Below are 26,928 nucleotides of genomic sequence, written 5' to 3'. Positions count from 1 at the left end.
CAGATGAGAGACATTCCAGAATGATCAAAGGTGCCAACCAAATGGAAAGTACAACAGTCCTAAACTTGCAGCACATAATAACATAGCCCAAGACACATAAAGTAAAAACTGATGGTACTGAAGAGGAAATAGACAAATCCACAATCATAGAGAGAGATTTTAACTTATCTCACTCAATAACTGTTAGAACAAGCTGCACTTCCTCCCCAAAATAAGTATGGACTTAGAAGGCACAACACAATAAACAAACTTGACCTGACTCTCAATAACTGTAACACATGCATTGTTCCCAACTGTACATAGAGCATTTACAAAAATAAACCATGCAGGGGCACAAAGTGGGACTCAACCTCTTCAAAGTTCAAAGGACTGAAATCAAATGGGGTACATCTACTGTGAAAGTAAGCTAGAAAAAAATCATTTAAAAATAAATAGAAAATTTCCATATATTTGGAAATTAAGTAATACACTTTTAAATAACACATGAGTCAACGAGTTAGTTCAGATTGCCAAATCGCTCTTCTAAGCATTTGTACAAGCCTCAACAATCATATGTAAGAATTTCCATTTCCCTCCTCCCTGTCAATACTTTGTATTAACCACTTATTTCTACAAATTGGATGGGACGAATGGGTTTCTTGAGGGTTCATTTGCAACACCTGATGACTCAAAGTCAACTACCTATGTGTGTACCAGCTTCCTCTTCCAGGACTCATCACTTCAAACCCACTGCCCATGTACCTACTGGATTGCCAATCTATTTCTTTTTAGCTTGTAGAATGGGCATCCTTATGTGTTACATGAATTGAAAAAAGATATCCAAAACAACACCATATGTTTGGAAATTTAAAAACATCTTCTAAATGACTCGTGGAAAAAGGAAGTAATAAATCAGTGCAAGAAAACCTCATCACGGACCTAACAAATCACTTGGCATTGAATAATAATGAAAATACTGCACAGCAAGTCCTGCAGCACGCAGGCGAAGTGACACTTCCGAGAAAGTTTATGCCTTAAATGTTTAGGGGAGTATTAGCTAAGCATCTCACTTAGGAAGTTGAGAACAAAGGATAAATGCCCAAAAAAATGGAAGGAAATAATAAAAATGAGAGAATAAGTTAATAATATAAGGACAGAGGGACTAGATACAGTCAATAATGCCACAGTACTCACCTGTACACTTTTAAATGGTCGAAATGATTTTAAAAAGAAGATGGCATATCTTAAATATGTACAGCTTATTATATGTCAGTTATATTTCAGCAAAGCTGTTTTTTAAAAAAGGATGGTGGGGTTGCCTGGGTGGCTCCGAGGGTTAAACATCTGACTCTCGATTTCAGCTCAGGTCACGATCTCAGGGTCATGAAATTGAGCCCCACTTTGATCTCTGTGCTAGGCATGCAGCCTGCTTGAGATTCTCTCTGTCTCCCTCTGCACCCCCTTTAAAAAAAAAAAGGCAGGATTGACCCTTATATAAACATGGAAAGATTTAGACAGTGTGTTGTGAAGTGGAAAAAGGCAAATTGCAGAATAGTATATCTCATTTTTGTTGCTCAAAAAGGGGAGTTGGTGAGAAGGCTGGTTGAAAGATGTCTTTTCAGACAGAGGTCCCCTCTGGGAAGGGGACAGGCCATGTGGTTAGGACAAAGGATGTGGAGACACAGGGCTGGGTGCAAAATCAGGACTGAGAAAGACAGCCCTGACCTCTGTCACCTCCGGCTCCATCATCAGCGGCTTTGTCTTCCATCTTGGAAAGTGCGGTGACATGCAGAAGGCCCCAGACTGCTCCATCCATCAGTGAAGTGGTGGTCCTCACTCATCATATGGTCCCAGTAGCTTCTGTCCTTCCTTCTTGGGGTAGATGCCCATAACTGGAGCAGCTGCTAGCCCTGTCAGGCCAGGGGATTTGCGAAGTGACCTCACCAGGTGGCTTCCCCATCCTTCCCTAGAGCACCCTGGCTCCGTGTTGATGGGAAGCACAGAATGTGTGGGATCAAGAGCTATTCTTGAAATGGGGGTGAAGGACAACTTGTTAGCAGCAAAGGGACCCTGATCAGCTTCTCTGCTAAGTTTCTTTAAAAGGTCTAAGATCCCACAAACCAAAGAATTTGGCTTTTGTTCCTGCAGGGACCCACTCAGGTGGAAAAGCTGCTCATTTCCTCCCTCCCTGGCAGCTTGCTGGCAGTAAATCCATGCTCCAGAAGACACATTTGTGGCTTCATCAGAACACTTCAAGGGACTTTCCCAGCAAATGAGAAAGCACTCGATCTGTTTCTCCCCAGAGTCTTCTGCCGCAAAAGCTCTTCGATCCCGTATCTGGAAAGACTCCAGATGTGGAATGGCATCCCTCCCACCCACAGCACAGGAGACCTACGGCACCCACACTGTGTACAGCCTTGGATGAGCCTACGCAGGCCAGATGTGGAAGCACGTCCAGATGTGAGTGAGGATGAAACGACACCCTGCAGGGGACGAATCAGCCATAGAATCACAAACACCAAGCTGCTGACCCAGATCCTGTGCACAGGAGTCACAGAGCAGTAGGGGAGGCCAAATCACACAAGAAAGCTGATACAGGGGAGAAGAGGGGTGTCATTGAAAGGTATGCACAGAGAGGGCTCTACGGTTCAGATAAAGGAAAAATTCTTCCATCTAAGGGAATCAAGGGGCATTTTGTAGGGAAGCTGAGCCTTGAATGGTGGTTGAATAGGCACATGGGAATAGCAGGGAACAGGAAGCATAGATGGAGGGAACAGTGTGTGCAAAGGCTTAGAGGAGAGTATGCATTAAGTGTACATATAGGTTATCTAGTGCTGTGTATCGATTTTGCCCCAACATGAATGGCTTAAAACATCACAAATGTAATATGTCACACAGTTTCCGAGAGGCAGGAATCAAGAGTTGGGTACTCAGTTTCTGGAGTTAATAGTGATGCATGAATGGACATTATGGTCTTAGTTTGAACCAATGTACCACAGTAATTTAAGAGATTAACATTAGAAGTAACTGAGTGGGCGGTATAGATATTCTCTGAACTATCTTTGCAATTCCTTCGTAATCCAAAATTGTTCCAAAATCAAAGCTGTTCACACACACACACATCTGAAACAAGGAAAAATAGGACAAGATATATGAAATAACTATTTTTCAGACTTGAGCATCAGGCAGCAAAAGACACAGTGACTGAGATAGGAAAACCAACTCAGTGCTGGGGGATCATGTCTCCGCTGCCGCGTCCGGGAGCCCGCAGGCGGAAGCTCAGTGAGGAGAGAGCAGTGCTGAGGCCATCAGAGATCTGCAGACTTCCCAGTCCTCAGGTGAGAGAGGCTGGGTCAATGTGTGTGGGGACACTACCCAAAGCCAGGAAAGACGGGCCCAAAAGTCTGAGAGGGTGTCACAGGTGCTCGCGCAGGGCCAGGAGTCATGCATGTTCCCACTAGCCACCCTGGGAACCTCATAGTTCACAGGGCACTGGATGGAGTGCTCAGAAGAACTTGGCCTCATTCACGGGGAGCACTAGCCTGAGAATAAGGCACTCTTGTTTCCCCTAACAATGTTTGAAAGCAAAACCCAAATGGATCAAATTCTTTCTAAATAATTGTATCCAGAGAAAAGCTCAAAATCATTTGTAGAAATACAAAAATATCTAGCACTCAACAAGGTAAAATTTGCAACATATGACACCCAACCAAGAATTACCAAGCATTTAAATAAGCAGGAAAATATACCCGACAGAGGTATCAAAAAATACGAAATACTTAGTGATAAGTCTGGGGGTGGGAGGAAAGGGGGCAATGACCCAGACTCCACTCCTGGTATCCTTGAGGAAACACATGAGGGGTGTTCCTTGAGGCATCATGATAGATTTCAGGACAATCAGTCAGGCATCATCAGGGGGATGGATTTACTGGCCGTCTTTAATGCACCTAAAAACAGTTGTACATGCAAAGCCAGATGCACAGGAAGGACCATGAGTAGGCACGAGGAACACTGTGTCAAGAGCACAGGTAAGAAAAGAACGATGGGGAGTACGCTTCCATATGCGCACATTGGAAACACATGAAACAGCCTGCACACCCCACAAGTTTTCACCAGAGTGGAAGTGTGTGGGGAGGTGGGGCTGGGGCCAGTGGAGGGGGAAGCAGAGCAGGTGGAGGTCAAGGACCACCGATAACAAAAAGCTGTGAACTTGGAATAGAATGAACTCTGCGGTGTGGGCTCCACACTCCATAAAGCCCTTCTCCCGGCACGAGGTCATCACTGATCTGTCCACACAGTCCTCTTATCCTCCCTCCCTGCTCCATTGTTGGAAGAGAACCTAGACAGAGAGATTGACAGGTGAGATTATGAGTGTCCCTCTGTCATAATAGCTAAATTTTAAATAACTCAGAATTATTGACACAAAACAAACATGGGACTGTCTGTGCCTGCAGAGGGAGAGAAAGGCAGCTCCAACGCACCTGCCCTCAAGCTGTCCCTGCCTCCAGGAGAAGCATCCACAGTCCTGTTTCCTGCAGAGACTCGGGGCTCCCCATTTCCTGCCCAGCCCCTGCTCTTCCCATCTGCACTTTGTTCATGCAACAAGCTTACCTCCTGTGTGTAAGGCGCCGTTCCAGACCCCGCAGTGGGAAATGATTTAAGATCTGGTCCTGGCCTCCCAATACATGCAGTCTGGTCAGAGAGAAGAGCTCAGGGCCTGTGAAAAGAGCTAAAGAGGGATCCAGCCACTGAAGCCGCTGGAGACAGTCCCCACTCGCCCACTCCTCCATGCTGATGGTACCCGAGCCAGACACTGTGCTTGATGCCGAGTCAGTGAGGAACAGGATGACACATACCTTAGGACAGGTAATATTTGCCCCGTACTTTGGACGACTTCGGATGACTGTGTAGATTAAACCACAATCTGGGAGAAAAGTCAGCTGATCTTCAAGGGGTCAGCTGGCCTGTGGCACATTAGCACCAGGTGGGAGCTCACCCGCCCTGGACATCGTGGGCACAGCAGCCCCATCCCAGAGATGCTGTTTCAGCTCAAGTAACGCCACAAGCGCCCTGCCAGGGGGCCTCTCACTGATTCTCTCTACCTGAGCCATCACCCCTTCCTAGGGCCTGGGCCAGTCCCATCCAGAGCAGGAGGAAGGAAGACGAGAGGCCTCTGCTCACCAGTCAGGAGTCAGAGGGGCAGACCTGGAGTGGGCAGTTCTAGCCAGCCCAAAACTCAGTGACTTCAAGCAGTGGTGTAATTGCTCATGCTTCTGCAAGCTGAGCTGGGCAGTGTTGGGTTTGGCCAGCAAACCCTGAGGCTGCAAATGAAAAGATTACTCCAGACAGTAGGAGAAAGGAGAGCGCCCGGGGACCAGACGCTCTCTCTAGTGGCAAAAGGTCCTGAGCCAGACTTGGCTCCACCTCTTTTGTGAATGTTATCCATACAACAAGGGAATAAGAAAAACAAGAAGGAATGTGAAACTGTAAATCAGGACAGTGGCACAGGGAGTGTCGTGTGAATACAACAGGCTGTGCTCGTGACAGGCATGCAGACAGGGAGCCCGTGCAGTGCATGACCTCCAAAGATATGTGTTTCTCCGAAGTCAAGCATTTACTCCCTGGATGAGTACGTAAGCCACAACGAGGATCCGGCTGTTTTCAAAAACTGTTTTTCAGAAACTGTGGAGGAAGCCCAGTTTTCCAGACACTGCTTTGCTCTTCGACTAGTCTCATTCATCCAAGGAGGCATGTGTTTATTAAATCTCAGCTAGCAAGTCACTGTGAACTCCCATACGGCAGGCCTGCTGGCCTCACCGGGGCTCACTTGTGTGGCTACCCTCAGCTGAGAGACCAGCTGGGAACTGGGCTCAGCTGGGTGTTGAGACAGCTGGACCTCACTTCCTCCGCTGGTCTCAGGGCTCCCCAAGCACAGAAGCAGAGGCTGCCAGTTCTCCTTGCAGCTTAGGCCTGGAGCTGGCACAGCGCCATTCCCTCTGCAGATTATTTGTTGAAGCAAGTCACAGGGCAGGGGACTACAAAGGCCATGTATACCAGCAGGCTTGGTTCATTGGGACCCCAGTGTTATAGACCTGCAGAGCCTGTCCCCAAATTTGCAGCACCCCCTTCCCCTCCTCTCCATGGAGGCAGCCAATCCAACTAGGCTCCATCCTGGTCCCCACCCAGCATTTCCACTCTCCTTTGGGTAGAAGTTCTGTCCTCAACTTCAGAACACTCTGGGGTGCTAAGGCCCACCTAGATCTTACCAATCCTATTCTCCCAGGAGATAGCCGCTGTGGCCTGACTGAGCCCCTGGAATGGCTTTGTTCATCTCTGCCCATAGTGAATCTCTTCTGACCGCAGGCTTCGACTCCGCTGCACCTCCTGGCTCTACCCAACCCACTGTCCCCCAGTGCCCCGCACAAAGGAGGAACTGCCGATCTCACTGGCCAGGCCAGGCCTTTGCTAGGCCTCGTTTACTAGAGGGCAGGGCCACCGGGCCTTCAAAATCACCACCCTTGCAGGGCCTTGAGCTTCCTGCTGCTTCCTGTCCATCTCATCCTCTCCCTCACCCCCACCCAGCAGGCTTGGTTGAGCAAATTGGTCCCAAGATTCATACTTGGTTCCAGAGAGAAGGTTGTCTTGGCCATGGGCCGAAGCTACACCCCCAACCCTCTCCTGCAGAGAGGCCCGCATGCAGCTGGCAGCGGGGAGTGCCTTTGTTCATAGCTATACCTGCAGAAGTCTTCCCAGTAGACGGGGACTGGATTCTAACACCTAGTTCATACCACACACATCTCACAGCTGATTTTTTAAAAGTATTTTTCTGATGTTTTAGTGAGCTATAATTCCCGTTAGGAGAAATTCACCCCCTGCAGGGCATCAAGGCTGTCTGAGGTGTGGCAGAGGCAGCCCCTCTTGAAAGAGGGGGCAACTCTGTGTTACTGGAGGTGAGTGCCTCGGCCTAGGCCACAGTGTGGCCTGGGGAGCCCAGGGGGAAGAGGCAGGGTACTGACCTTGGCTCCTTTTGTCTGGTAGTACACCCTGGGGGGTTGGTAACCAGCCCCTGTCATTCAGACCTGAAGAAGGGACATCCTGCCTGGTGACCTGGCCACTCCTCCCAGCAGAGGGCACCACTCCTCCCAGCCCAGGGACTGGAGGGTTCTACTCCTCCCAGCCCAGGGACTACCCAAACAACCTTTCTCCTCCATCCCTACTCACTCACTCTGTCCTCATTCCCGCTCCAGGACCACACAGAAGCCTTCTCCGAGGCTCCCGAATGTTTGCCCATGGCTTTTGCAAAGGACCTCACTGTGAGAATCTAGCATGAGAACTCTGTTACCTTTTGCTTTCTTGAATAAAGGGCTTGGGTGAAAATTTTTCTGGCTGACCTTTGCTTGTTAGAGTTCTAAACCTTTGATTTTTCATCTCATAGAATCAATTTATGCATCAGTTGGGGGCCTGGCAAGGAGAAAAAGAAAATGCCTTGATATCTGTCCACAAGTTCCCCTAAAACACACCCGAACACTGTCTCAACAGTCCCACTGCGGGGCCGCTCCCAAAGGTCCCACAGAGAATGAAGCAAGTTCCAGGTCTCATTTATATGGTAATCCAAGGTCTCATCTGCTGCTCCTGCACTGGGCACCACCCCCACCTCCCAGGTTCCCAGTGTTCTCCTCATTGCCCTCACACCGCCTCCTGCCTTCCTGTTCAGACACAGCTGGCCCTCCACGTTCCAAAATGCCCTTTCAAGGACACTCTGAACAGTGTCATTCATGCTAGGATGTAATGACTACCCAGCATTCATGCTAGGATGTAATGACTCCCATGTATTTTGCCTTCTAAAAGGGGACTACTCTTGTCCCAGGCTTACCACACATGCTTGTGTCTCCTCCCTTCCAAGCCAGAAAATAAATTTAAAAGGGAATAAACCTGTTACCACAAAAAGAATTTGGAAGCAGACCATCAGCAAGCAGGCACGAGATTTCAATCAATTTCTGGGAGACAGAAAGCAGATGGAAATGCGTTGGTAGATGCAACAGAGGGTGGGGACCTGCATCCTGAAACACAGGCGATGGGGGCGAGCATGCCTGGAAGGACCCAGAGAGGGCTGGGCCCAACCACAGGGAGGGGGTCAATCTGAGAAGAGGCAACTGGAAAGAACACCGCAGTAGCACCCAACAAGTGAGAGGGTCTGGCTTCCTGCCCCTTTACCAGAAAGACCCATAAGGAACAGCTCCTATCAGGCCACAGCTGTATTTTCTTTCCTTGGATGGTGCACCACCTAGGATAACAGAAAGCAGAGTGAAACTTTTCCAAGTTGAGGTGACCGATCTCACCTCCTTTGCTTCGTTCTCTCTTCCTTGTGACCAAAGACCAGTAAAAGAGGTTACGCTATAAAGAAAGCAGCACTGACATCCAGGAACAGTCCCACCTAACTGGGGGCCATGGGGCTGAGGCCCCCAAGGGCAGGGGGTCAGGGCTGCAGCCATCCGAGGCCGCCTGCGACCACCAGGGCTCAGGAGGGACAGTCCAGCCCAGCCCAGTTGCTTCCTCAGGCCATGCGTGCAGGCCGTGCGAGATGCCAAGGGAGACACAGAGCATCCCACTCAGACGTGGCTGTAGTACTACAGTGTGACATGAACAAATCAAACTGAGTGACAACAGAGTACTTTACAAAGCCGGAAGCTTTCGCCCCATCAGCTTCTTCCCCCACCACCACGGACCCACACACGCCCTCGAGGGAAGATGCCTGTGACGACAATGACATAGCACACAACCTGTCCCCCGAGGTCTGCATGGCCACATCAATTTAATCCTCATTCCAGCTCCATGCGATAATGACCAGCACTCTTCTCTTACAGAAAAGGAGACCCAGGCACTCTGTGGTTGCCAAAGCCACAAAGCTGGGAAACGGGGGAGCCTGGACTTGAACCCAGACAGTCTGCCTCCAGAGGCTGTTCTCACGTCTTGCTCTGCTGCCTCTCGGCAGAGCATTGTTCACTCTCTAGTCCATGTTCTGTATTAACATACAGTAAAAGTCATTGTTTTGGGTTACATTTCTATGAGCTTGGGCAACTGTACACAGTCAAGGCACCACCTCGACAATCAAGATTCAGGATAGTCTCATCACCCAAAAAACTCCCTCATGCTGTCATTTTGGGGTGAAACCCAACCCCAGCCCCAGCCTCTGGAAGCCACTGATTAGCTCTTTCTGTTTCTCCATCAACACATTTTTAAGGACAAGCATGTTGGTATCTAGGACTTTACCCTAATCCCACAGCCATGAACCCTGAAGTCTGGAAGGTAACTTGACTGAGACAGAAAACATATGGGTGACAAAACCTCAGAATACTTTTTGACACATGACACATGACCACACAACGGGAGTCAAACAAGGTGCTGGCCCAGCCCAGACTGAATAGAAAAATTCCACAAAGATTCACTAAGCCCCAGAGCATATGACTCCCACAACGTCCTTCCTGTCAAATGTGAACAGCAGTATCCACATGGAGGAGAATGAAGTGGGAACCTTACCTCACACAATTTACAAAAATTAACTCAAAATGGATTCAGGACCCAAAAAAGCTATAAAACCCTTAGAAGAAAACATAAGGAGAAATCTTCATCGCATTGGATTTCATGACAATTTTTTAGATATGACATCAAAAACACAAGCAACACTGAGAACAACAAGAAGTTAGGTTGGACTTAATCAAAAATAAAAGCATCTGTACATCAAAGGTCATGATCGACAAAATTAAAGGGCCACTCACAGAATGGGAGAAATATTTGCAAATTACATACCTGATAGGAGATTAACATCCAAAATATATAAAGAAATCCTGCAACTCAACAAGAAAAAATTTTCTTTAAGATTTTATTTATTCATTTTAGAGAGAGAGCACACAAGAGAGCATAAATGGGGGAGGGGCAGAGGGAGAGAAAGAGAGAGAGAATCTCAAGCAGACTCTTGGGGCTGGATCTCAGGACTCCGAGATCATGACCTGAGCCAAAATCAAGTCAGACCCTCAACCTACTGAGCCACTCAGGCACCCCAGGAAAAAAAAAATTTTTTTTTAATGAACAAAGGACTTGAAAACACTTTGCTCCAAAGAAATTATACAGAGTCAATAAACAGAAAAGATGAAAATATGCTCAACATTGCTAATCATTAGAGAAATGTAAATCAAAACCACAATGAGATAGCACTTCATACCCACTGGGATGGTTAGTATTAAGTAATTAATTTAAAAAAACAGAAAATAACAATTGTCAGCAAGAACAGGGGGAAACTGGGACCCTTGTACTCTGCTGATGAGATTGTAAAATGGTGCAGCTGCTGTGAAAAACAGGCTGGCAGTTCCTCAAAAAAATCCAAAATAGAATTACATGTAATCCAGCAACTCCACTTGTAAGTATTTGTGGAAAGAACTGAAAACCTGGATTCAAGCAGATATTTGTACCTCCATGTCGACAGCAACATTATTCACAATAACTGAAAAGCGGAAACAACACATCAATAAAACAAAATGTGGTAATTACATACAATGTAATATTATTAAGCCACAAAAAGAAACAAGGTTCTGATCCACCCTAGAACATGTATGTACCTCAAAAACACTATGCCAAGTGAAATAAGCCAGACAGGAAGGGACTAATATAGACTCCCCTTATACATCATGGCTGGAGTAGGCAGGTTTTAGAAATAGAAAGTAGATGACAAGTTGCCAGGGGCTGTGGGAGGAGAGAGGAGAATTCCTGCTGAGTGGTTACAGAATTTCTATTTGGGATGATGAAAGAATGGTAGGAATGATGTAGAACTGTGAATGTGATTAATGCTGAACTGTACACTTAAAATGGTTAAAATGGCAAATTTTTAAAAAATAATTGTATCTCAATAAAGCTATTTTAAAAGAGAGAAGGGGGGAAGGGAGAGGAGGGGAGGGGAAAGGAAAGGAGAGGAGAGTGAAACTTAGTGGTAACCTCCACCTGACTTGATACATGGAGAAGGCTGATGCCCTGGGCCTTTGGTGCAGGACACGTAGCATTTTGAAGCCATCAACATCTGCCTGTTAATAATGAGACCCACAACCTCAAAGGTTCCAACGTTTTGTAACCAGATATAAAAATGGACAGTCCTCACCTTTGCTGCCCACAGCCTTGTTTACATGAGAACCAAAATGCGCACAAGTGTGAAGCCATGTTTGTGCAGCAGAATCAAAGAACTAGGAAGGACAGGGACCAAGGGAACTGCTCAGGCACCCAAAGGGTGCTGCAAACCTCACCTCTATGTAGGAAGTGCTGCGAAGGGTGGCAGCCAGTCTAAAGTTCTCTGTCCCACTCCTTGCCAGCTCTGTTTCATCATCAATTTCAATACAAGTGGTCAACATTATAAATCAGAGTACATATGCAAACTATCAACTTCATTATATTGTTACCAATCTACTTAAGGCATTATATATGATGTATCAATTTTTGGAAGGGCAAAGGGCCTCATTTCTTTACAAGCACATTCTGTTTTGGACATTATCCACATTGCTCATGCACAGAGGTCAAACTGAATGAAAAATCTGGACCTGATATAATAAGCAGTAAATTCCATTGTGGGCTCTTGATTGGAATTGTCAGTGGAGGGAAGCAGAAACAGGAGATTATTCTGATAGTCTTATGCAGCTCTGGACAACAGAGGCTGACCCAGTCAGAGCCCGATGTGGAAGTAAAACTGCCCCGTAGAAAAGTTTAAGGCTTGTTTTTCAGAAAACTGTGTCTCCCTAATCAGCTCTTGTTCTTTTTGGACTCCACTAACAAGCCCAATGGCTGTGTCTGCAGAAGGCTAGACTCAAGGTTCCAGCCTAGGAACAAGCAAGAACCCTCATTCCTTACCCAAGATAACAAGCCCAAGACCCTATCCAGTTCATACAGGCTCCCAGAGCACGCCCATAGCCCCTTCTCCTTGTCCTGAGATAACCTCCTGACATCAGGGGCTGAATTTTGCCTCATTCTGGTGCTGTCTCCACCCCAAGAGAATACGGGATGTCTGTTACATACATGTTTGCTCAATGTGCATGCTCCATCTTTCCTCATGAATAGTCCTGTTTCCCTGTCCTTTTAATCAATATGAATGTAAGCTTAATGCCAATGATCATTAAAAAACAAAACAAAACAAAAAAACCCCAAAACAACAACAACAACAAAAAAAAGGATTCTTTCCCCCTTCAGGGAGGCAGACTAGAAGCTTGCATCCTGTCTCCTCATTTAGCTGCCTCTCAAATAAACTCTTTCCTTGCTGCAAACCTGGTGTCTCAGTGATTGGCATTGTTGCACATCAGGCAGATGAACTTGGGTTGGGTTGCAGAAGAATGGCTATTGCTGCAACCGGGGCTCATGTCCACCGTTGGCCCTGGAGCTATCCGGAGGGACCACATGGAACCAACGGTGGCTGTAACCATTAACTGGACCATTTCTACATGCCACACCCAGCTCCCTCTCAGGTCAAACTGGGAAAACTGAGCCTTGGGGAAATTGAAACTCCTGAAGTCATACAATAGAGGCTGTAAAGACTGGTTGCCAAAACTAAGCCCCTCTTACCTGAAGCCAGCACCCGCAGCCACTTAGCTGCACTAGCTCCCCTGTGCACCCACTCCCTAACTCCATTAGTGACCACCATTGGTGTCAAACATCTCCAAATAGAAGTGATGAGGAGCAATGGACGAGTCACTGGAACACAGAACCCCTAGAACGCTGTTACTTGTGTATAAACAGGTGACTAGTCCTCTCTTCGCTGACTAGCACTTCTGTCATTGGAACAATCCAATCCATCATACTACCTCCCTCCCAGTAGCAAGGAGGTCCATCCATGACTTCACCTGCAACATGAAGTTCCCCCACTAAAATGGTGGAGGGTTTCCCTTCCCCTTGCCTCTAGTGTGGCCAATAGGATAAGGCAGAAGTGATGATATGCCAGCTCCCAGCCAAGTCCCAAGAGGCCTTATGTGTTTCCAGCTGCCCTCCTGTAATGCTGCCAGGGCCACGGGACCATTTCCGGGCCAGCGTGCTGGAGGATCTAAGACCTATGGAGCAGGGCCACCCTGACCTTGATCCATAAGTTCCCAGCTAGCTGCTCATGCAGATCTTTGGAACATGGGTTACATGGCAACATTTGGCAGGCTCAGTGGTCTGCCTCGCTTGAGATGGGCGCTCTGGTGTCATGCTTCCATCTCATAGCTGAGGAGATTGAGACTCAGAGGTGCCCAAGGTCACATAAATTGCATGTGAAGGGGCTGAGAATTAACTGTAGGTCATCAGACTTGAAGGACAGAACACTCTGCCCTCTTCCTGCCATGCCAGAGCTCCTGAAATTACTTCTAACCCAATGGTTGTTTTTCCCCTGGAGCTTTCTCTTTCTGTTTCTTGGATTCTGTGCATCAAATCACCTGGTCCATTAAAAGCCAATACAGATGTGAAAAAAGGGAAGCTCTGGATGGGGCCTTTCTTCAAGGGAGGTGGCCATCAGCTCTGACTGTCGGATTGGGATTAAATTGTACTCTCTGCATTAATAGGTATTCATGGACATCTAGTTACTTGTGGTCTCCAGCTTCCCACCTAAGCCTTGTTAACAAATATGTGAAAAATAGAGCTAACCCTTTTAAGATTTAACACCAGCTGTGAACTCAGTTCAAAACCCATAATGAAGACACGTAGGACATGCTAAAAAAAAAAAAAAAAACTTGTTTGACAGCTGGCTTCAGCTTAGGGGCAGAGTCCTCTGTTATTTGTTTTTATACAGGACAAGTTTAACTTCTATACTGCTAACATCACTAAATAGTTTCATGTGCCTTCAGTTCTGAGAACTCAGGTCATTTTCAGAAACCCAGTTCACAGGCACAAATCGGGTCTTGAAACATGAGCCAGTCCTCCCCTACGGACAGTTACCAACCTACTAAAATTCTTGGACACAAGTGTGGCAAATAAAGTCAATCAATGGACATTTCTCCTTTTCATGTCCAACAAATCTCACTGGTGTTTAGACAACAGTGGCCCAACCCTAATATGGAGCAGGGACAGTTGACAGTGGAGAGTGGGGGGAATCCTAACTGGTCCAAGCAGACTTTGGAGTCCAATTCTTTTTGTAGCGCTTGGTTCATGTATGGCCATATGACCCAGTCCTTCTGGCCACTAAGACATTAGGAGAAATCTTCTGTGGATTTTAAAGGAAGATATTTTTCCTCTGTGATGAAAAGAAAAGAGAGGCCAAGATTATCTGTCTATCTATCTATCTATCTATCTATCTATCTATCTATCTATCTATCATCTATCTATCTCACGTCCCAGGTTTTCCACTTGCTCTTTGACTTTGAACGTGATAATGTGGGGAAGTACTATGAGAAACAAAGCCTGGAGCTTTGACAGCCATCTTGCACCCATGAGACAACGAAGCTGAAGACAAAAAGTTAACAGGATGTGGGTGGCAGAGAGGAAAGATGGAAAGAGCCTGAATTGTAGATGACAATGAGTTTCCGAATCAGCCCTCGAAACATCTCCCTCACTATTCCTTCTAATTTGAAATAATTATGTCACATTATTAAGCCACTACTAAGCTGATGATCAGTTCCTTGCAGTTGAAAGCAAAACTGATACATAGCTGCAGCAACTTGTTTCATGAAGCTACCATAATCTTGATTCCCAAACCTGAAAAGGACATTTTAAAAATGGAAAATTAGAGCTTAATCTTCTCATAAGTATACAAATATCTTAAAGGACATATTAGCAAATCAAATCCAGCAACGTATCAGAATAAAAGAGAAAACGGAACCATTTCAATAGTGTAGACAGGCATTTGACAAAACACCCACATGAGTGGCTGTGGTGGGACTGATCTGGATGAAGGTTACATGGATGTGTTTACCGTAAAAATTAATCAAGTTATAACATGAACTAGGCATTTTTTATGTATGTTACACTCAATATGAAAAGCATACTTAAAATTGATGGCCAAAATTTTCTCATAACAATTAAAGAAATTGAAAAAGAAGTTAAAATCTTGCTACGTAGAAACCACCAGGCCCAGATGGTTTTGCAGTCAGGTGACAGATCGGATGACAGAATTAGATGACAGATCTCCACAATTACATTACCTCTCCAGAGCATGTAAGAAGGGCTTGTTTCATGAAGGTGGTAAAACCCAAAGGATTTATAAGATAAGCTCACTCACAAACGTTCAAAATCCTATGCAAATTTTAGGAACCTGAATATAGCACTTAAAAACTGATAGCTTGGCAGTACACACCAAGGTCCTACAGATCTGTCTGTTGCTTCAACAGTGTTTGGACAGAACAGACCCAGGGATGCCCCTTCTAGCAGCCTCCAACCACTCTCCAACCTTTTTTCCAGTTGCAATCTTTGGAGCCATCTTTTTGGCTACCCTCTGCCTCCAGGACCAGCCAACACCCTAGTTTGAGCTTAGCTCCTTATTACCAATCAACCATGAGCTCCCAGATTCGTAAGAATTATTCCAACAAGGTAGAGGCTGCCATCAACTGCCTGGTTAACATGCACCTGCAGGCCTCCTATACCTACCTCTCTCTGGGCTTTTTTTTTTTTTTTTTAAGATTTTATTTATTTATTTGACAGAGAGAGACAGCCAGCGAGAGAGGGAACGCAAGCAGGGGGAGTGGGAGACGAAGAAGCAGGCTCCCAGCAGAGGAGCCTGATGTGGGGCTCGATCCCAGAGTGCCGGGATCACGCCCTGAGCCAGAGGCAGACCCTTAACGACTGTGCCACCCAGGCGACCCTGGGCTTCTATTTCAACCATGACAATGTGGCTCTGGAGGCATGGACCACTTCTTCCACGAACTGGCTGAGGAGAAGTGTGAGGGTGCTGTCTCTCGAAGATTCAAACCAGCTCAGCAAGCGGCCACACGCTCTTCCAGGATGTGCAGAAACCATCCCAAGATGAGTAGGGTAAAACCCTAGATACCACTCTTTTGTATCCGCATGCCCTGGGATCTGCTGGTGCAGACCCCCATCTCTGTGACTTCCTGGACTATGAATTCCTCGATGAGGAGGTGAAACTCATCAAGGAGATGGGCAACCAACTGACTAACCTCTGCAGGCTGACCGGGGAAGTATTTCTTCAAAAGGTTCACCCTCAAGCATGACTAGAAGCTTCTGAAGTCCAGCAGCCTTTGAGGGGCCCCTCTGGCATCCCCCTGGTGCTAGGGCTTGTGCCTGAGCCTCTCCCTACAGCCACGAGGCAGTTTTTTAACTACTCTGGAGCCCTCTCCCAAGCCGTGGACCAAATGGAAACAGTAAAGCTTTTAGCAGGGAAAAAAAAAAAAAAAACAAAAACAGATAACTTGATCAAGTAGGGTTTATCTCATAAATCCAAAGTTCGTTTAAAATTGTGGAAGGTGGTTTATCACATAATAGATTAAAAAAAAGAAATATTGAAATCATCAATCGATGCAGAAAAGGCATTTGATAAAATTCAATACCTCATACAAGTTTAAACCTCTTAACAAACATTCTGGGAAGATGGCAGAGTAGAAAGCACCAGGAGTCTCTATCATCACGGAGACAGAAATTGCACTGGCAGAGTCCTCTGATGTAGCTATTTTGGAGCTCTGGAGTCTATTGAAGGCTTGAAACTTCCAGGGGAAGGCTTGAGCAGTAAACTACAATTAATTTTAGTCAATTTCAGCTTTTAGCACAATAACAGCTACCCATCCCCCACCCCCAGCCACATAGCAAACAACTGTGCATGTGCTCCTGGCACAGCTTGCACATACATTGCAGGAGCAAGAGTGGACCAAAAGAACCTTGTCCTCCAAATACTGGGGATTGTGCTCTGATCACTGCTGCTTCTGTTCTCAGATGTGCAGACAAAGAGGTAGGCAGTCTCTGTTGTACCTCCCCACATTATTGCAAGTTCTCCCCCATGTGGCAGTAGTAACTTCCAGGAATTTTAAAGGGCCCACACCTTTTCCCTGACTTCATCTTTCTCTTTTTCCATTTTTGGGAGTCACACATTAAAAACCAGGATGTTCACATATTGCATGGTGCACTGGGTGTTATACGCAAATAATGAATCATGGAACTTTACATCAAAAACTAGGGACATACTGTATGGTGACTAACATAACATAATAAAAAATTATTATTCAAAAAAAAAAGAGTTACAATTCTACACAAACCATACTGAGGGAAAAAAACTTTTAAATCTGAAAATCCTAAGAATTGGCAGTAATGGGGAGCTAAGGTGATGCTCGTTGGTGAGAAGAGTGACTGGTACAACCAATTTGGTTGTACTCTCAGCTAGGAAGGCTACATGTTCTCTTCCCTTTGACTAGAAATTCTGTTTCCTAGAAACGCCCCCAAACAATCTCACCTGTGCACACAGAGACCTCCCTTGGAGGTCTGATTGTGGAAATGGAAAACTGGAAACAGAACTGGGGAGTAAATCATCATATGGTCACACAATGGGACCCTTCATGGCTGTTAAGCTAATGAACTTAAGTTACATGTATGAGTATGGATAGTTTTGAAAGTTTAATGTTGAGTGAAAAGCATTACAGGAGATTGTGGAAAGTATAATATTCTTTATATAAGCTTTAAACACCAAAAAACTATTTTCCCAATTCCTAATCGTTGTACCCGCTTGGAGGGGAGGGGTAGGAACACACACAAACGGCACTCAGCTGTACACATAATATTTTGTTTATCTTTTCTCTTTTTTATTGAAGTATGGTTGACATACAATGTTACATTAGTTTCAGGTGTACTACATGGTGATTCAACAAGTTTCTATGTTGTGCTGTGCTCACCACAAGTGAGCTACCATTCATCACCATACAACACTAATATAATACCATTATAATACATACAACAGTATAATACCATTATATGTATATAATATATAATACTATTATAATACCACTATTATAATATATTCCTTATACTGTACGTTTTATCCCCATGACTTATTCATTCCGTAATTGGAAGTCTGTACATCCTACTTCTCTTCACCCGTTTTACCCAACCCCCTCCCTTCTGGCAACCATCAGTTTGTTCTCTGTATTTACGGGTCTGTTTCTGTTCTTTGTTTGTTTGTTTTTTGCTTATTCATTTGTTTCGTTAGATTCCACATGTATGTGAAATTATAATGGTGGTTGTCTTTCTGCCTGATTTATTTCACTTAGCCTAATACCTTCTAGGTCCACCCGTTTTGTTGCAAATGGCATAACCTCCTTTTTATGGTTGAGTAATATTCCATTGTGTGTGGGTGTTGTCTGTGTACCACATCTTATTTATCTATTCATCAATCAATGGACACTTGGGCTGCTTTCATACCTCAGATACTGGAAATAATGTTGAAATAAACATAGGAGTACCTGTATCTTTTCAAATTAGTATTTTCATTTACTTTGAATAACTATCCAGTAGTGGAATTACTGAATCATATGGCAGCTGTAGTTTTAATTTTTTGAGAAATGTCCATACTGTTTTCCACAGTGGCTGCACCAGCTTGTGTCCCCACCAACAGTGCATGAGAGTTCCTTTTTCTCCCACCCTCAGCAACACTTGTTACTTCTTATCTTTTTTATTCTAGCCATTCTGACAGTGTAAGTTGATGGCTTTTGTGGTCAGCATCTTTTCGTGTGTCTGTTGGCCATCTGTATATCTTCTTTGGAAAAAATGTCTATTCATGTCTTCTGCCCATTTTTAATTGGATTTTTTTGGTATTGAGTTGTAGAAGCTCTTTACCTATTTTGGATATTAACCCCTTATTGGACATATTATTTGCAAATATCTCCTCCCATTCTTTAGGTTGCCTTTTAATTTTGTTGATGGTTTCTTTAGCTATGATGCTTTGTTTCTTTCAAAAATCAGTAATCTGAAACAAATAGGGCGAATGATGTCCATTGGTTGAATCTGGGTGGCGGACGTGCAGATGCTTATTGGACTCTACTGCTTTTCTATACATTTGAAATATTTCATAATCTTAAAAACTCATACCAGTTGTAAAGAATAAAATCTCAGGTTTGTAATCCCTTCAGAGCGGTTGATCCCTCTTCCCTAGAGCCAAAGACTCTCTTAAAAGTTATGAGCAAGAAACAAAATCCCTGAAAAGAAGGCACAGTGTTAGGACTAAGCAAAGCGGAAGACCGCGGTGTAAAGGATGGCAGGAGGCAGGAGGGCGCCTTCAGGCCCGACTCCCAGCACACTTGCCAATTTTCACTCAGCGCTGAGAGTTTTAGGAACATGGTCAACCCTCCTAAACATAATGGTGTAAAAGCAGAAAGGGCTTCCCTTCAAGGAAAACCAGAGGTGTGCACTCATGAGTTTCTTGTTTATCGAAAGCACTGATAAAATGATCAATATGATGGGTGTACTTGTTACAAACTGATAAGCAAAAACGTGATAGGCTCTAGAAGGATCCCTGCACGATGCCATCCTCTGAGGATGAGGAAAACATCGGGCTTGGCTCAGTCGAACTCTGAAGTCTGACACTTCCGGGGTAAATTGCTGCCCCCTCTTTCCTGGCCTCAGGCACTATATTCACCCAAGTCCCTGTTTGGTGCCCCAGCAGCAGCTGGGCAAGTCCTCACCTAGAGGGGTCACATAGGTAGTCCAAGGTCACCAGGTCAGAAAATGAAGAGTCCTGTGTTCAAATCCAGATACAGCTGATTCCAAAACTCATTTGTCTTCCATGCTAAGCCTCTTTCTCCTAGCACAGGCCCCGAGTCTGAGCTGGCCAGGAGCACCCACAGCGACACAGGGTCCTTGGGGAATAGACCCTGCTCCCCCAGACCGGGAGCACGTCTCAGGGGCAGATTCCCTCTGGGGGAAGCCGCTGCATAAACCCAGGCAGTCAGGAGTCACACTCCCCCAGCCAAGCTGAAAATGGTTACCATCAGGCTGCAGGAGAAAAGGCAGCCAAACCTCACACATGGCTCCTGCAATGAGCAAGGGGGCTCAGCGCGCTGAAAGGAAACATTAGCAACAAATAGCTCTAACTTCCCAGATTTAGGAGCTGTTGAATAGCTGGGCAATTAAGCCATTTTGAATTCTCCAGATTTTTTTTTTTAGATAAAACCAACTGCTTCGTTCCATTTTGTGGTGCTCTTATCCTCAAGCTGCCTGGAGTAGTTTTGGCAACATAATTATGTTTTCTGGGAAAATGTATTTTGCTGGAGGAAAAGACATTTTCAGCGCTATTTATGAAGCCGTCCTGCACTTCACCTCCCAAGCTCATTCTCCTGCAGGGGCAACCCGGAGGGTCCCCGTCACCTGCTGCTGGGAGTTGCCAAGGGGTCCACACGGTGCGTGCCCCTGGCTGGGGTGAGGCCTTCAGCTCCAGCAGCCAACTCAGCCTGCTGATACTCCCCTCTTGCTTTTTCAACTCTGAAAACGCAGCTTCTCTTTTGCAAGCCCATTCCTTCTTTTTCCCTCGAGATCAGGGGCTACATGAAGGTCTATGGGGAGAGAAAGCAGGTCTGCCTGCCCAGCCTGGGGCACAAGTGCACTTCCCCCACAGAAGGGGGAACACAGGCACCCTAGAAGCTGAGAAGAGCCTTCAGAGCGAGCAGCCTGATATATTTATCCTTGACAAGGAAAAGATTTTTCCAGAGAGCCAGTATTCTAGTTTGAAAACAGTTAAATTCTTCCTTGGAACATTTTTCCTAATAAAACATAGTTTGCAAGTTCTGTATGGAAAGGTCTAGAGCAGACTTTAAGTAGACATGATCCCTCCCTATCTCACACCATAGCACCACAAGAGCCGGCAGCACACAGTTCAGCTGGATTTTCTCAAGTCTTCTCTAGCCCCTGGTACTCAAATGTGGTCAACAGAGCAGCAGCGTGGGCCCCTCCCGGGGAGCCGGTTAGAAATGCACACTCTCAGTTTGTTTCCCAGAGTCCATGGTCTCTCATGGTTCATTCCCCCTTCTGTTTACCCCCCTTCCTTCTTCCCTTTCTTCTCCTACCGATCTTCCTACTTCTTATGTTTCATAAATGAGTGAAACCATATGATAATTGTCTTAATAAGGGGGGTGGGGAATGGGATAGGCTGGTGATGGGTATTAAGGAGGGCACATATTGCATGTTGCACTGGGTGTTATACGCAAGTAATGAATCATGGAACTTTACATCAAAAACTAGGGATGTACTGTATGGTGACTAACATAATAGAATAAAAAATTATAAAAAAAAAAAAGAGAAATGCACACTCTCAGACCCAGCCCAGAGGCCAGAATGGGCATGTTAGCAAGTCCCCAGGGAGGTTAGATCATGGGTACATGATTTTATATCTCCCAAAGTTGAACATCCTCATACCCACACAACCACGCACACTTTACCCTCACATTTACCCTCAGGGCTGACTCTCCTCTTCCACCTGCTAAGATGGCATTGTCTACTCTCACCAACCTCAAGGAGTTGTTGCAAAGTAACTGAATTTTGTACAGTGTTCAATTTTGAAATAAGGACTAGGAGGATACATACCAACATCTTAACAGGGATTTTCTCTGGGTGGTAAATGCTTTCTCGTTTCTTATTTGATCTAAATTTTAGTTTTTAAATTTCATGTTCTGAACACTTTACTTCTGTCACCGCAATAAAAAGAATAGTTTATTTTAAAAGCAAATAAGTGTACATATTGCATGGTGCACTGGGTGTTATACACAAGTAATGAATCATGGAACTTTACATCAAAAACTTGGGATGTACTGTATGGTGACTAACATAACATAATAAGACATTATTATAAAAAAATAAATAAATAAAAGCAAATAAGTGTGAACATCAAATAATAGAGCATAAGAAATGCTCCAGGTACCCTGCTTCCATCAGCACCAACGCTGCGGTCAAGCCAGCCCTTCCACCCCTTAGAGAGAGACACTTGGCCCAAGCCACAGGATGGCAGCTACAAAGATGGCCCTTCCCACAGGAGAGCTACTCAAATGTTTTCACGAGTGCATGGGAGCCCAAGCACTCACTGCACTTAAGTGCAGGAGCAACTCTGAGAAGGAAAGGAACCCCCATTCCCCAGCCTGTGTCAGGAAGAGCGAGCTGGTTGGGGATGGGGTGTGAGCAAAGCTGGCTGAGAAAGGCTGAGCAGATTGCAAACCTCAAAAACAAAAACTCTGGTCTGAAGCCATGGGTCTCACAAGCATAGCTGCACATTAAATTACCTGGGAGCTTTCAAAATCCTAGCAGCCAGGGCACCACCCAGAACCAGTGAAACCGGGATCTCTGGGCAGGNCAAAAACTCTGGTCTGAAGCCATGGGTCTCACAAGCATAGCTGCACATTAAATCACCTGGGAGCTTTCAAAATCCTAGCAGCCAGGGCACCACCCAGAACCAGTGAAACCGGGATCTCTGGGCAGGAGCCTTGGCTTCAGTGGTTTTCTCACTGCCCAGGTGATCCCGGGGCGCAGCGTAGGAGGAAAACCAGAATCAGCCATGTTTTTCCGTAAAAGACCAGATAGTAAAGACTTAAGTGTTGTGAGCCACATGGGCTCGTCACAACCCCTCTGCGGTTGAAGAGTGAAAGTAGCAGCAGATGACCATGAAAGTAACGAGTGGGTATGGCTGTGACCCAGTAAAACTTTATTTACAAAACAGCCTCCGCCTGGGCACCTGGGGGGCTCAGTCAGTTAAGCATCTAACTCTTGATTTCAGCTCAGGTCATGACCTCACATGCGAGATGGAGCCCCGCACAGGGCTCCGGGCTGGACGTGGAGCCTGCTTAAGAGTCTCTCCCTCCCTCTCCCTTTGCCCCTTCCCATCCCCACTTTCACTCTCCCTCTCTCTCTAGATAGATAGATTAGATAGATAGATAGATAGATAGATAGATAGATAGATAGATGATAGATGATAGAAGCAGCCTCAGCCAGATTTGATCCCAAGGGCCCAGCCACACTTGGTTCTCAGCAGAGGTTTTCAAACTTGAGCAAAGATCATCAGCATCCCCAGGGGAGCTGGGCCCACTCCCATTGTGTCTGATTCAGTAGCCCTGGGGTAGGCCCAGAATTCTCATTTCTGACCAGCTCCCCGGAGCTGCTGGTGCTGGTCTGACAAGCACTGGTCAACAGCCACTGTAAATTGTATTTGACCCCAGAACACTTTCGATGATGGCAGAATGTCGACCACTCCCATAATGCTTGCCTCAGGGACCGCTTGGGAGGTGCTGGAGATGGGCTGCCCTTCTATCCAGCCGCCGCCCTCCACAAGTGCTCCACCAAGGCCAGCAAGGGGCTTGGCAAGAAAAGGAAGCCCTGACAGCTCCCCTTGGCTGATGCCTGTGGCCTGTCCTGGGCCAGGCCCAGAAAGAACTTGTTTCATCTGAAATGAGTTTGCTCTACCCATTCGACTCTAACCAGCCTGCTTCAGTCCTGTCCGCTGGAAGGTCCAGAGGGCAGCCCTCGCCAGCCAGCAGCCTCCCCATCCTGAACTGCCTGCCAACCGGACACCCCGAGACAACCATCTCCAGATGTTTTCAGAAAACAGCTTCATCCTCACAGGCAGGAGTGAGAGGAAAGACACCACGATGAGCTCAGACAACATCAGCAACAGCCATAATTCAACAGGAACAGTACCTGGGGGCTAGTGAGCCAACAAAGTTTTTTAAAGGTTTTATTTAAAGTTATTTAAAGACTTTTTTTTTCTTTAAAGCAGCAAGATTGGCAGAAAACACAGAGATTTTTCCAAATACACCCTGCACCCAAACCTCCCACACATGCACAGCCTTCCCCACAAAGGGCTGGCCTCCTGGTTCACCCGCAGCGTTGTACATTCTCTGCTTTTGGACAAAGGTAAAATGACATACAGGCATCGTCATAGCATCATCCACTGCCCTAAAAATCCTCCGTGCTCCCCCTGTTCATCCCTCCTTCCCCCATCCCACCCTTGGCAACCACTGATCCTCTTACAGTCGCTATAGTTTTGTCTTTTCCGGAATGTCATACAGTTGGAGTCACGCAGCATGTAGCCTTTTCAGATTTATTGCTTTCACTGAATAATATCCATCTGAGCTTCCTCCATATCTTTTCATGGCTTGATAGCTCATTTCTTTTTATTGCTGAATAATATTCCATCGTCTGAAGGCACCACGGTTTATTCATCTGTTCACCTACTGAAGGACATCCTGGCTGCTTCTAGTTTTGACAATGATGAACAAAGCTCTCTAAGCACCCACGCACAAGTCTGTGTGCAGACATAAGTTTTCCACTTCCTTGGGTAAATACCAAGAAGTACAATAGATCACATGGTAAAAATATTTCTAGTTTTGCAGGAAACTGCTGAACTGTCTTCCAGCATGGCTGCAGCATTTTGCACTCCCACCAGCAGTGAGAGAGAGTGCACGTGGCTCCACATCCTTGGTGGCACTTGGTGCTGTCTGTCTGTGGGGCTTTGACCATTCCAGTAGGGGTGCGGGAGTTCCCACTGTTGTTTTAATGCACGCCCCTGGTGAGTACAACGTGGTGCATCTTTTCATACGTTTGCTTGGCATCAGTACATCTGCTTTGGGGAGGTGTCTGTTGGCCCATTTTTTAATCGGGCTATTTGTTGCCTTGAGTTGGACGAGCTCTTTGCATATTTGGGATAACAGCCTCATATCAGATGTGTCATTCGCAAATATTTTCTCCTAGTCTGTGGCTTCTCTTCTCATTCTCTTGATGGGGTCTTCCACAGAGCAGAAGTTTCTAATTTTAATGATGTCCACCTTATCAATTCTTTCTTTCATGGATCATGTCTTTGGTGTTTTATCTAGAAAGTCATCACCAGACCCAAGGTCATCTGGGTCTTCTATGGCAACTTCAAGGATTTTTATAGTTTTTATTTTACATTTGGGTCTGTGATCCATTTTCAGTTAACTTTTGTGAAGGGCATAAGGTCTGTGTCTAGATTTATTTATTTGCATATTGATGTTAAGTTGTTCCAGCACTGGTTGCTAAAGAGACTGTCTTTGCCTCATTGCATTGCCTTTGCCCCTTTGTCAAAGACCCACTGACTATATTTATGAGGGTCTATTTCTGGGGTCTCTGTTCTGTTTCATTGATCTATTTGTCTTATCTTCCTTCAAGCCAGTGAATGTTTGTCCTCAGTAGTCCTGCTTCTGAACAGCCCTGAGGTTCTCACGACTCAAGGAGCCAGATCAACCCCCTCCCACCCACCTCCATGACTGTGGCAGAGGCAGCCTGCCCCTGCACAGTTGGTTCTCACAGGTGTAACATGGAGTCTGGGGTGTCCACGGAACCAGCTCCCAGAAAGGCAGTCCCCATCACCACTTCAGGTGGAAACAGGAATATCTTGGCTCAAAATCTGGGAACATTTATGTGAACTCTGAGCTCTCCCCTCCTTTCAGTCAGTAACTCTTCTGATGTAGAGAAGCTCTTTCCTGTTAAAGAGAGTTGGTCCCTCAGAAGGAGGGCATGCCCAGGGAGTCCGGCTATCAGGAACCTCATGCCTGCTGCTCTGAGGGCAGGGAGTTTCTGGCACATTCTCATCTGCCAGCGGGTCAGCCACCCCCAGGTCCAATGGGCTCCTGGAGAACAGACCCTAACACAGATAAGCCCTAGAGAAGTTATTGATAGGATCCCGATGGCCTCCTACATTGTTATGACAGATGGGCTGGCTTTGCAAATAAGGAAACTGAGGTTGAAGCCCATCCTGAGTAGGTGGCAGGCCTGGGTTTCACCCATGCCTCCTGTGAGACTCTGGGCCCACAGATGCCCATCACTTTTTGGAGCACTCAGTAGGTGCTCAGTAAACACTGGTAGAGCAGATGGCAAGGAATGGATGAAGCATGGTTGGCTTCACTCCAAACCCATTTTCTGCCAGTGAACTTTGCTTCCAGCCAGCGCCACAGGAGACCTTCAGATCCTAGGGAGAGTGGACTCCCCGCTTGCCTTCCTGCCTGGTGGTCTGTTTCTTCCTCGTGTGTGGGAGCCAGTCCTCCGTGCACAGTCTGCCAGGCCCCTACTGATAGCTCTCAGCAGCCAGCTCTGCGGCACCAGTACCTCAACACGAGGCAGGCGCTGGGTCACGCCAACACCCGCATTCCCGAAGAGGCTCTGCAACGAGACAGAAGGGTCAGAACAATCCAAATGCCACCAGTCTCTGAGAGTGGCAGCAATTAGGAACACCCGTCCCCTCGCATGACTTCAGTGGATCCATAATGACTCCAGGGCAGCTGGTCCAGCAAGGGAATAAAGGGCCACCAACGTGTCATCTCCCCTCCTTGCAGAAACATTTTCCCTTCTGACAGCCAGGCCTTCACTGTCTCAGACCCAGCTCAGACCAGGGACATCTCCTGCCTTGCATGGCCCAGTACAGACTCCCTTTTCCACTCTCATTAAGTTTTCAGTTTGCCAGGACCTTGTCCTGAAAGTCTCACCTGACAGATAGTGCAGTTCCTCATTTTACAGAGCCCTTCTCCATATCCGTGATGCCCCCACTGCCCAGAACAGCTTTCTGAGCTTGAGAAAAGCTGAGCTAGCTGGAGCCAAGGGTAGAGGGGGAGGGGAGTGAGCGAGCCACACAGAGCACAGAAGGGAGAAAGGGCAGCAGCCCCACACGTGTGGCCCACTCTGGCCCATTCGTGGTATATCCCACAGGTCTTTGGTGGGGGGAGACCTCAGCTCCCAGAGGGTCAGGCAGTCCCTGCCCACACTGGAAGTGGCCGCAACTCCCCAGCAAGTGCACAGAAGGCCGGGGGACAGCGCCAGTATGTCCACAACCCCAGAAGTCTCAGCAAGGAGAGGGCCAGAAGGCAGAGCCCGGTTCCACGTGTGCCACCTGACCCCTCTGAGCCTGAACTTCAGCTCGCACGGGCTGCTGCTCAGCCCCGTGAGACTCTGCACAGGCCCTGAACCCTCTAGACAGTGCCACACCTGCAGCTGGTCAGACATGCAGAATCAGGGTCCTACTGAGACCCTCTGAGT

At 46.5% G+C, this 26,928-nt stretch overlaps 1 long non-coding RNA gene and 1 pseudogene across 1 annotated transcript in view; one reads left to right on the top strand and one right to left on the bottom strand.

The window, feature by feature from the left end:
• Positions 1 to 15,465: 15,465 nt before the first annotated feature.
• On the top strand, positions 15,466 to 16,143 carry LOC100468880 (annotated as a pseudogene).
• A 7,460-nt stretch (positions 16,144 to 23,603) lies between these two features.
• The window catches only part of LOC117802658, a 24,500-nt gene continuing 21,175 nt past the window's right edge, over positions 23,604 to 26,928 (bottom strand). The window contains exon 5 of the long non-coding RNA XR_004626061.1: positions 23,604 to 26,058. This is a non-coding gene — a long non-coding RNA (uncharacterized LOC117802658). The remainder of the gene's footprint in view (positions 26,059 to 26,928) is intronic.

The sequence above is a fragment of the Ailuropoda melanoleuca genome, chromosome 6 (assembly GCF_002007445.2).
Source record: "Ailuropoda melanoleuca isolate Jingjing chromosome 6, ASM200744v2, whole genome shotgun sequence".
In the NCBI taxonomy this organism is placed as follows: Eukaryota; Metazoa; Chordata; class Mammalia; order Carnivora; family Ursidae; genus Ailuropoda; species Ailuropoda melanoleuca.
Note: the sequence above shows the minus strand (reverse complement) of the source record. Positions and strands in the feature narration are given on the sequence as shown.